A 12730-nucleotide genomic window follows, 5' to 3' on the forward strand; every position below is an offset into this window, starting at 1 on the left:
AAACCTAGAGATTGTTTTCTCCCTTAATCCAAGGTAAGAACAGGTTGGTTGAAATTGTTGATTAAAGTGAAGGAAAGTTAAGCAAGTCAACTTTGGGGGTCAGAAAGCCCTTTCATGATTTCCCTGCAGACAGGACAAGAGCAGCATAACATTTTGTGATCTAAAGAGTTAAGAAAATGAAAAACACAATGCATAAGGGGTAACTGGGTTGACTGGAATATGGACTGGGTATTAGAATTATTCATAATTATTAGGAAATCAATGTTAATTTTGTTACATATGACAATGGTATTATGGTTATATTAGAAAATGTTCTTATTGTGTACAGATGGGTAATAACACATTAAGGAGCAAAATGCCATGATATTATTTATTTACACCACTTCAGAAAAATTAAAAAAGAGAGAGAAGTGAATTGAAAGGGTATCAGCCACTTCTGCCTAATTCAAATGTTTGTCTGCTGTGGAACTTTGATCCATAAAATTAAAGGAATCTTTATCTCTGTCTCCCCAGGCAATGTGTACCCAACTTCTGAGACCCAAAAGGGCAGACTGGAATTATAGTTCAACTAGGAATTAGATGTTTTTAAGTTCCTATCCATACTGAACAGAACCCAATATATAACCTGTCATATAACCCGATTTTTCTCCCATTTACATTGGCCTTCTTTTTGTTTTGCCTTTTACTCCCTCCCTTACCTCTTTTTTAAAAATTTCTAATTTTTCTGGATCTCTATTTTTGAGGACTATATACTATAAGAGCATAACACAGATATTTTGAAAATTTAATCTATTTTATTTGGAGAATTTAATCCATTTAAACTGATTGAGATGGTAATTAATGATATATTTGGATTTATTTCAAATATCTTATTTTGTTCTTTTTGTTTATGTTACTTTGTAATACTCCTTTTTCCCCTTTCTTGCCCTCTGCTGGATTGATGGACTATTTCCTCTCATTCTACTTTTTCCTTCTCCTACTTTGAAAATGATAGTCTATTGGTGTCCTTATTATAGTCAGTACCCTAGAGATTGCAACATGTGTATTTAACTGTTAAAAAGTTTAAAGATAATCAACGTCTTTACTCTCCTTCTAAATAACACAAAGACCAATAATGTGTTTATGCCAGCCGCCACCCCCTCCTCCTTATAAGGGCTTGTTGCTTGATTTATTCATGCTGCTTAGTCATGTACTGTCTCTCACCTCCACGCCCACTCTGCTCTGTGCTGAGACTACAAACTGTATTTCCCAGACCTTCTTGCCCACTGACTTCCTATAGTGTTATTAGTAGGGACACAAAAGGGAGGTGAAAGATGAGAGGAGAGGAGAAAAGCATTCCTTCCAATTTTCCAGCTCTAGTCAGCATTGCCCATCAATAACTTTGTTGGTTCAGCTCTCAGCCTTTTTCAGAACTCCCAATACCAGCCTAGGCAGTCTCCCTCAGAGCAGCTAGCAGCCTCCAGGGGCCTCCCTCTGAGAAGCCCAAACTGCAGCTGACTACTAAGAGTGGAAATGCCACGCGGATTCTAAAATAAATATAATGGTACAGTGACACCTCGTGGATACTGGCAGGAGAACACTGACCTAAGCATCAGTGAAATGTAATATGAGATATACTGTACAAACACCAAAGATATTAGGTATTTGGGAACTTTAAAAAAAAAAAAGGTGTCTTAGTTAAGCTAGAAAAAATGAATAACAAACAAACATAAGACAACAGAGAATATAAATCGGTGAAATCACTTTTATATTCCTTGTGCTACAGCATTAGATCATTCCTTTTTTTAAAATTCAATTTAACTGCTTTATTCCATAATATGAATGTACTGCGACTTCTTTATCCATTCTCTTGCTATTTAATTTGTTTTCAGCTAGTATTTTTCTGTTACAAAAAAGATTTTGTTAAACATCATTGTTGTCTCCTTGTGTACATGTGGGAGAGTTTCTTCAAACTATGTACCTATGAGATGAATTTCTGGAACTTAGAATTCTGCAATTTCTAGTAAAGTTGAAAATGTGAATATTCTAAGTTCTAGATCATTCTCCAGTTCACTTTACTGTCATTTTAAATTTCCCAAGTTTAAAGACCGCATTTTTTTTCAAATAACATTGATCCTCACCTTTTCTCAGAATTAAAGTGTTTTTCCTATTCATGATCTATGTTTTCTAGTTATACTCTGTGGATTTATACAATTTTTATTAAAATCTTCAACTTGTCAATCAGAAAAACTGAACTTCTGTAAACTGTTTTGGTGTGAGATGATGAAATTAGCACTGATATAATCATAGTACATCCATAAATTTTTCTAAATTTTCCCTTTTTAAAATAAAATTCTGGCCCACCAGAGCAACAGTCAGCTCTACCCACCACCAGTCCCTCCCATCAGGAAACTTGCACAAGCCTCTTAGACAGCCTCATCCACCAGAGGGCAGACAGCAGAAGCAGGAAGAACTACAATCCTGCAGTCTGTGGAACAAAAACCACATTCACAGAAAGATAGACAAGATGAGAAGGCAGAGGGCTATGTACCAGATGAAGGAACAAGATAAAACCTCAGAAAAACAAGTAAATGAAGTGGAGATAGGCAAACTTCCAGGAAAGAATTCAGAATAATGATAGTGAACATGATCCAGGACCTCGGAAAAAGAATGGAGGCAAAGATCAAGAAGATGCAAGAAATGTTTAACAAAGACCTAGAAGAATTAAAGAACAAACAAACAAAGATGAACAATACAATAACTGAAAGTAAAACTACACTACAAGGAATCAATAGCAGAATAACTGAGGTAGAAGAACGGATAAGTGACCTGGAAGACAGAATGGTGGAATTCACTGCTGTGGTACAGAAAAAGGAAAAAGAATGAAAAGAAATGAAGACAGCCTAAGACACCTCTGGGACAACATTAAATGCAACAACATTCACATTATAGGGGTCCCAGAAGGAGAAGAGAGAGAGAAAGCACCAGAGAAAATATTTGAAGAGATTACAGTCGAAAACTTCCCTAACATGGGAAAGGATGTTTATTCATGCTCCTTAGTTATGTACTGTCTCTCACCTCCAAGCCCACTCTGCTCTGTGCTGAGACTATACACTGTATTTCCCAGACCTTCTTGCCCACTGACTTCCTATAGTGTTATTAGTAGGGACACAAAAGGGAGGTGAAAGATAAGAGGAGAGGAGAAAAGCATTCCTTCCAATTTTCCAGCTCTAGTCAGCATTGCCCATCAACAACTTTGTTGGTTCAGCTCTCAGCCTTTTTCAGAACTCCACCCAAGTCCAGCAAGTGCAGTAAGTCCCATACAGCATAAATCCAAGGAGAAACATGCCAAGACACATAGTAATCAAATTGACAAAAATTAAAGACAAAGAAAAATTATTGAAAGCAGCAAGGGAAAAACGACAAATAAAATACAAGGGAACTCCCATAAGGTTAACAGCTGATTTCTCAGCAGAAACTCTACAAACCAGAAGGGAGTGGCATGATATACTGAAAGTGATGAAAGGGAAGAACCTACAACTAAGATTACTCTACCTGGCAAGGATCTCATTCACATTCAATGGAGAAATCAAAAGCTTTACAGACAAGCAAAAGCTAAGAGAATTCAGCACCACCAAACCAGCTCTACAAAACATGCTAAAGGAACTTCTCTAAGTGGGAAACACAAGAGAAGCAAAGGACCTACAAAAACAAACCCAAAACAATTCAGAAAATGGTCATAGGAACATACTTATCAATAATTACCTTAAACATGAATGGATTAAATGCTCCAACCAAAAGACACAGGCTTGCTGAATGGATACAAAAACAAGACCCATATATGTGCTGTCTACAAGAGACCCACTTCAGACCTAGGGACACATACAGACTGAAAGTGAGGGGATAGAAAAAGATATTCCATGCAAATGGAAATCAAAAGAAAGCTGGAGTAGCAATACTCATATCAGATAAGATAGACTTTAAAATAAAGAATGTTACGAGAGACAAGGAAGGACACTACGTAATGATCAAGGGATCAATCCAAGAAGAAGATATAACAATTATAAATATATATGCACCCTGGGGCTTCCCTGGTGGCGCAGTGGTTGAGAGTCCGCCTGCCAGTGTGGGAGACGTCGGTTTGTGCCCCGGTCTGGGAAGATCCCACATGCCGTGGAGCAGCTAGGCCCATGAGCCATGGCTGCTGAGCCTGCGCGTCCAGAGCCTGTGCTCCGCAATGGAAGAGGCCACAACAGGGAGAGGCCCAGGTACCAAAAAAAAAAAAAAAATCTCTCTCTCTCTCTCTCTCTCTATATATATATATGCACCCAACATAGGAGAACCTCAATACATAAGGCAACTAATAACGGCTATAAAAGAAGAAATCGACAGTAACACAATAATAGTGGGGAACTTTAACACCTCACTTACACCAAGGGACATATCATCCAAAATGAAAATAAATAACGAAACAGAAGCTTTAAATGACACAACAGACCAGATAGAATTAATTGATATTTACAGGACATTCCATCAAAAAACAGCAGATTACACTTTCTTCTCAAGTGCGCATGGGACATTGTAGTGGAATAACTGAGGACACTGAAAGGAGACGTGACCCATGAGCCCCCCCTTGGCAAACCGGGGGCTGGCGAATAAGCCAGGACTGCAGGCAGTTCTGGATACTTTGGGCACTGATCCATGAAATGACCTCAGTATAATCAGAACACAAGGAAACGTCCTTGTGCTACTTTAGTATAATCAGAATGATGGGAACACAAGGAGATGTCCTTGTGTTGCTTCTGAGCTCAAGGACGAAGCAAGGCATGTCTTCAAGAAAGCCCACTGTTGCTTGTCTAATCAATAAAAGCATATGTTGCTGCTTTGGCATTTCTGAAATGTTAAAATTTTAAGTCTTAAGATGTAAACATAGATAATGCTTAAATAAAAGCTACCACAGCAGGACAGACGGCACTGTTTTGCCTGAGCAAGCGGCAGCCCTCTACTGCTGTGTTTCGGCAAAATTCACCTTGTGTGATGAGCTTACTTTCGGCCCTGTCATAAGAAAACTACAACACTGATAAATCACAACGTGGGTCACAAATCAAGCCTCAGTAAATGTAAGAAAATTGAAATCATATCAAGCATCTTTTCTGACCACAACGCTATGAGATTAGAAATCAATTACAGGGAAAAAAACATAAAAAACACAAACACATGGAGGCTAAACAATACATTACTAATTAACCAAGAGATCACTGAAGAAATCAAGGAGGAAATCAGAAAATACCTAGAGACAAATGACAATGAAAACACGATGATCCAAAACCTATGGGATGCAGCAAAAGCAGTTCAAATAGAGAAGTTGATAGCTATACAAGCCTACCCCAAGAAACAAGAAAAATCTCAAATAAACAATCTAACCTTACACCTAAAGGAACTAGAGAAAGAACAAACAAAACCCAAAGTTAGCAGAAGGAAAGAAATCATAAAGATCAGAGCAGAAATAAATGAATAAGAAATGAAGGAAACAATAACAAAGATCAATAAAACCAAAAGCTGGTTCTTTGAGAAGATAAATAAAATTGATAAACCATAAGCCAGACTCATCAAGAAAAAGAGGGAGAGGACTCAAATCAATAAAATTAGAAATGAAAAAGAAGCAACAACACACACTGCAGAAATACAAAGCTTCCTAAGAGACTACTACAAGCAGCTCTTTGCCAATAAAATGGAAAACCTGGAAGAAATGGACAAATTCTTAGAAAAGTATAACCTTCCAAGACTGAACCAGGAAGAAAGAGAAAATATGAAAAGACCAATCACAGGTAATGACATTGAAACTGTGATTAAAAATCTTCCAACAAACAAAAGTCCAGGACCACATGGCTTCACAGGTGAATTATATCAAACAGTTAGAGAAGAGCTAACACCCATCCTTCTCAAACTATTCCAAAAAATTGCAGAGGAAGGAACACTCCCAAACTCATTCTATGAGGCCAACATCACCCTGATACCGAAAGCAGACAAAGATACTACAAAGAAAGAAAATTACAGACCAATATCAATGATGAATATAGATGCAAAAGTCCTCAACAAAATACTAGCAAACAGAATCCAACTACACATTAAAAGGCTCATACACCACGATCAACTGGGATTTATCCCAGGGATACAAGGATTCTTCAATATACACAAATCAGTCAATGTGATACACCATATTAACAAATTGAAGAAGAAAAACCATATGATCATCTCAATAGATGCAGAAAAAGCTTTTGAAAACATTCAACACCCATTTATGATAAAAACTCTCCAGAAAGTAGGCATTAAGGGAACCTACCTCAACATCATAAAGGACATATACGACAAACCCACAGGAAACATCATTCTCAATGGTGAAAAACTGAAAGCATTTCCTCTAAGATAAGGAACAAGACAAGGACGTTCCCTCTCACCACAATTATTCACCATAGTTTTAGAAGTCCTAGCCATGGCAATCAGAGAACAAAAAGAAATAAAAGGAATAAAATTGGAAAAGAAGAAGTGAAACTGTCACTGTTTGCAGATGACATGACACTATACATACAGAATCCTAAAGATGCCACCAGAAAGCCACTAGAGCTTATCAATGAATTTGGTAAAGTTGCAGGATACAAAATTAATGCACAGAAATTTCTTGCATACCTATACACTAATGACGAAAAATCTGAAAGAGAAATTAAGGAAACACTCCCATTTAACATTGCAACAAAAGGAAGAAAATACCTAGGAATAAAACTACCTAGGGAGACAAAAGACCTGTATGCAGAAAACTATAAGACACTGACGAAAGAAATTAAAGATGATACAACCAGATGGAGGGATATACCATGTTCTTGGAATGGAAGAATCAATATTGTGAAAATGACTATACTACCCAAAACAATCTACAGATTCAATGAAATCCCTATAAAATTACCAATGGCATTTTTTACAGAACTAGAACAAAAAATCTTAAAATTTGTATGGAGATACAAAAGACCCCGAATAGCCAAAGCAGTCTTGAGGGAAAAAAATGGAGCTGGAGAAATCAGACTCTCTGACTTCAGACTATACTACAAAGCTACAGTAATCAAGACAATATGGTACTGGCACAAAAACAGAAACATAGATCAATGGAACAAGATAGAAAGCCCAGATATAAACCAATGCATCTATGGTCAACTAATCTGTGACAAAGGAGGCAGGGATATACAATGGAGAAGACAGTCTCTTCAGTAAGTGGTGCTGGGAAAACTGGACAGCTACATATAAAAGAATGAAATTAGAACACTCCCTAACACCATACACAAAAATAAACTCAAAATGGATTAGAGACCTAAATGTAAGACCAGACACTATAAAACTCTTAGAGGAAAACATAGGAAAAACACTCTTTGACATAAATCACAGCAAGATCCTTTTTGATCCACCTCCTAGAGTAATGGAAATAAAAACAAAAATAAACAAATGGGACCTAATGAAACTTCAAAGTTTTTGCACAGCAAAGGAAACCATAAAAGAGACGAAAAGACAACCCTCAGAATGGGAGAAAATATTTTCAAATGAATCAACGGACAAAGCATTAATCTCCAAAATATATAAACAGCTCATGCAGCTCAATATTAAAAAAATAAACAACCCAATCCAAAAATGGGCAGAAGACCTAAATAGACATTTCTCCAAAGAAGACATACAGATGGCCAAGAAGCACATGAAAAGCTGCTCAGCATCACTAATTATTAGAGAGATGCAAATCAAAACTACAATGAGGTATCACCTCACACAAGTTAGAATGGGCATCATCAGAAAATCTACAAACAACAAATGCTGGAGAGGGTGTGGAGAAAAGGGAACCCTCTTGCACTGCTGGTGGGAATGTAAATTGATACAGCCACTATGGAGAACAGTATGGAGGTTCCTTAAAAAACTAAAAATAGAATTACCATATGATCCAGCAATCCCACTACTGGGCATATACCCAGAGAAAACCATAATTCAAAAAGACACATTTACCCCAGTGTTCATTGCAGCACTATTTCCAAGAGCCAGGTCATGGAAGCAACATAAATGCCCATCGACAGATGGATGGATAAAGAAGATGTGGTACATATATACAATGGAATATTACTCAGCCATAAAAAGGAACAAAATTGGGTCATTTGTTGAGACGTGGATGGTGCGAGAGCTGTCATACAGAGTGAAGTAAGTCAGAAAGAGAAAAACAAATATCGTATATTAACACGTATATGTGGAACCTAGAAAAATGGTACAGATGAATCGGTTTGCAGGGCAGAAATTGAGACACAGATGTAGAGAACAAACGCATGGACACCAAGGGGGTAAAGCCGCAGGGGGGTGGGGGTGGTGGTGTGATGAATTGGGCGATTGGGATTGACATGTGTACACTGATGTGTATAAAATTGATGACTAATAACAACCTGCTGTATAAAAAAAATTTTTTAATTAAATAAATAAATAAAATTCTGGTTTTTAATAACCTTCTATTACTATTTGTGATGTGTGTGCCAACTACCATTTTAACAGAATTAAATCACTTTTTAAATTTTTTATTTTTTTATACAGCAGGCTCTTATTAGTCATCCATTTTATACACATCAGTGTATACATGTCAATCCCAATCTACCAATTCATCACACCACAACCCCCACCTGTCGCTGCTTTCCCTCCTGGGTGTCCATGTTTGTTCTCTACATCTGTGCCTCAATTCATGTTTTAAAATTAAATTAATATGGAAAGAAATTTAGTAGACTAACATATTAGAAAACAAGAGACTTAGTTTGCAGCCCTAAATTCAAGTGTAGCCTTCCTATTTATTAGAGACCAGGGGGAAATTACTTCAGTTTAATTAGCCTGAATATAATCATCTGTAAGATGGGGATTAAAAACATGACTCACAAATCTTAAAATATTGACTAGGAAAATGAACAGAAAATATGTATTATAAAGTATTATACAGATACAAGGAGTTGAAAAACATGTATGTATTATGTTTAGTATCTTTACTCATGAGTCTACTTATTTTTGAATTTTGTCTGAAAGAAATTTAAAGTAGCCCATTGCATGCATCTGGCAAACAATGATTACTGAGGGTCTAGTTTTTGCAAGATACTTTGAGAAGATGAATAATTCCCAGTGATCGTCTTTGAAGTTTTATAATTTTTTTGAGGATTCACATACACTTAATAAGCTAAATTACAAAAAAAGAGATTTAACTAATCCTTAGGTGTCATCACGGAAGAAGAGTTCAGCTGAGTTTGGGGTAGAACATAGATGAGGAGGGACATTTATTGATGAAAAAATGGTGTGAACAAAGGAATACTTTGATTTTCCCTGTCTCAGTATTTACTGTTAATAAACATTATTATTAACTTTTGGCTCCTAACTATATGATCCTTTAACATACTGTTTTTGTTCTTAACTATAACTTTTGGCTCCTATTTAATTGAGGATGCATGTTCAATTAGACTTGGTCAATGATTTTTTCTTCTCTTTTTCTTCTAGCCTTGCATTGTTTTTATCATATTGCCTTTCTTTAAAAATGAACTGCATAGCATCTCATTTTTTTCCATGTTTTGCAATAGTTTGTATAAAGTGTGAATAATCTGTTATTTGAAGATTTAGTGAAACATGTCATTTGAGGATGGCAGAATTTTGCAATATCATTAATTTTTCTTTTGTGGTAATTCCTCTATTCAAAATTTCTACCTCTTCTTCAGTCTATTTTGCCCAAATGTATTTCTTAAAAATTATCTGGATTTCTAGTTTTTCAAATTTATTGTTAGCATAGCTGCAATAATGCTGTACAATAAACCACTCCAAACTTAGTGATATAGGCAACATTCAATCCAGCTCACACACCTGTAAGACAGTTGGACACTGGCTGATCTCTGGGCTCGGCTGGGCTTGGCTCCATATCTGAGGGTATGTCTCATAACCTTCTTGGACCAACTGGCTACCCAAAATGTTGTTCCCATGGTGATGGCAAAAGTACAAGTTGGATAAGTGGAAATAGGTGATGCCTCTTAAGGCCCAGATTCAGGACTGGAACACTGTCAGTTCTTGCTCATCAACCTAAGTAAGTACATGGTCCAGCCCTGTATCAAGAATGGAGGTGGATATACTCTACTTTACCAGGAGGAACTGCAAATTTACGTGACAAAGCTTACTGGTTTAAGAAGGGGTAAAGAATTAAGAACAATTATACAATCCACCATAAATTGTGTTAAAATGTATATTCCTCTTTTTTGCGGGGGGGGGGCTCCCATCGCTCTCTCCTCTTTGGTAAATCACACCCAAGAGTTTTCTACATTATTAGATTCCTTAAATAACTGACTTTTGATTTTATTAATGAATTAATTTTTCGGTTTGTTTTATCTTTGTGGTCTATTGCATGGTCAATTTTCAAAGATATTCTATGTTGAAAAGAATGTGCATTCCTGTTTGCTGAGTGCACAGTAGTCTGTGTATTAGATTCTGCTTGTTGATGACGTCAGTCTAGCCTTCTCTATTCTTATTTTCTGCCTAATTGATCTTTTACTGTCTGTGAGAGATGTGTAAAAACTGCCAGCAGGCTGTACTAGTCCATTCCTCCTTGTAGCTCTATCTGTTTTGTTTCATGAAATCTGAGACTGTACTGTTCCTGCATAAAAGTTAATGACTACTAGGCATTCTTGGTAATCTGGGGTGTTTTTTTCCAATGTGAAATAGCATTCTTTAGACCTTTTATCTTGGGAGGTAAGCGAGAACATAAGCTGGTTTTTACTCAGAGGCACTAACTAGTGCTCTTGGGTATCCGTACTGAAAGCTGTGCAGGGTATGGAGGCCTAAGAGATGCCAAACATGGCCTAGAGAATCAAGTGGAAGAAACCTTTCAAACCACATAGAAAAAAAAAAAAGAAAAAAAAAAAAGGAGAGAGAGACACACACAAATTCATGAAGGAAAATATTAGAGAATTAGAGCATAAATCCAAGGGATGTAATATGCAAACAAACATTCCAGAAACAAAAGAAGGAACAGGTTATAATTAAAGAAATAATAGAAGAATTTTTCCCAGGGCTGAAGGAAGACCTCGACAAGATCCAGGAAGGACTGATTTAACACATATATACACTATGGAGAACAGTATGGAGGTTCCTTAAAAAACTAAAAATAGAGCTACCATATGATCCAGCAATCAGACTCCTGGGCATATATACGGAAAAGACAAAAAACTCTAATTCTAAAAGATACATGCACCCCAATGTTCATAGCAGCACTATTTAAAATAGCCCAGACATGGAAGCAACCTAAATGTCCACTGACAGATAAATGGATAAAGAAGATGTGATATATACATATAGATATATATATATAGATATAAAATGGAATATTATTGTTATAAAAAAGAATGAAAAATAATGCCATTTGCAGCAACATGGATGGACCTAGAGATTATCATACTAAATGAAGTAAGCCAGACAAAGAAAGACAAATAGCATATGATATCAGTTATGTGTGGAATGTAAAAAAATGATACAAATGAACTTATTTACAAAACAGAAAGAGACTCACAGACATAGAAAACAAATTAATGGTTACCAAAGGGTAAGGGTGGGGTAGGGATAAATTAGGAATTTGGGATTAACAGTTACACACTACTATATATAAAATAGATAAACAACAAGGACCTACTGTAGAGCACAGGAAATTATATTCCATATCTTTTAATAACCTATAACAAAAGAATTTGAAAAAGAATATATAAATATCAATACCTATATATGTGTGTATATATATATAGCTGAATCACTTTGCTGTACACCTGAAACATTGTAAATCAACTACACTTCAATAAAAAATTAATAAAAATAAAGTATATACACACACATACATATATGTATGTATATACACACTTCATGGTACATTCTACAAATTCCTAAACTCCAAGGAATAAGGGAAAACCTTATAAGCATTCAGAAAGGAGAAACGAGTTGCCTATTGATAAGATTGGCAATGAACATCTCATCTGCAATGTTAGAAGACAGATTGGCATCCAAAGACCAGTGAGAGAAAAGTCCTGGAGCCCAACTATCCCATGTCAAACATATCAATAGATTTGTGGCCATGCAAGGATTCAGAAAATATATCTGATTTAAGGAAAGACTCAAGGAAAGATTCCCAACAATAAATGAATGTGAATAGAATAGTTAAAATACGGGCCTATGAAGAAGAGAGGAAGAGAGCAGTAAGCAATGTACTTTGCAATGTAACTGAACTTAAATTTAAATGACTAATGATAAACTGGGGATACAAAAAAATAAGTAAAAATAGGGAGCATTGCAATATAAAATTAAAATTATAATAAATTTATTAAATAAATACAGTTCAATAAAATTAAAATTTTAGTCTCTCATTTCACACGCTCAATAGCCACATGTGATTATTGAGTATGGTATTGTATGACACAGATACAGAATATTTCCAGCATGGCAAAAAGTTCTATTGAACAGCTGTGGTTCCAATTCATTATTACCCACAATGTGCCAGGAACTGGTTAAATACTTTACATGCGAGCACTAAAACATCAGTGATGTAAGTTTTACTATTCCTTTAAAATACTATAGTTACACGATTAAGCGGGCTTTTACTCTGGGCAGTTAGAGAAAAGGGGTGTCTTTTACCCCCAAGTGAAGATTCTAGTCTTCAAATTCTTTCCCATCCATCTTA

Source organism: Leucopleurus acutus (genome assembly GCF_964270905.1).
Source record: "Leucopleurus acutus genome assembly, chromosome: 9".
Lineage (NCBI taxonomy): Eukaryota > Metazoa > Chordata > Mammalia > Artiodactyla > Delphinidae > Leucopleurus > Leucopleurus acutus.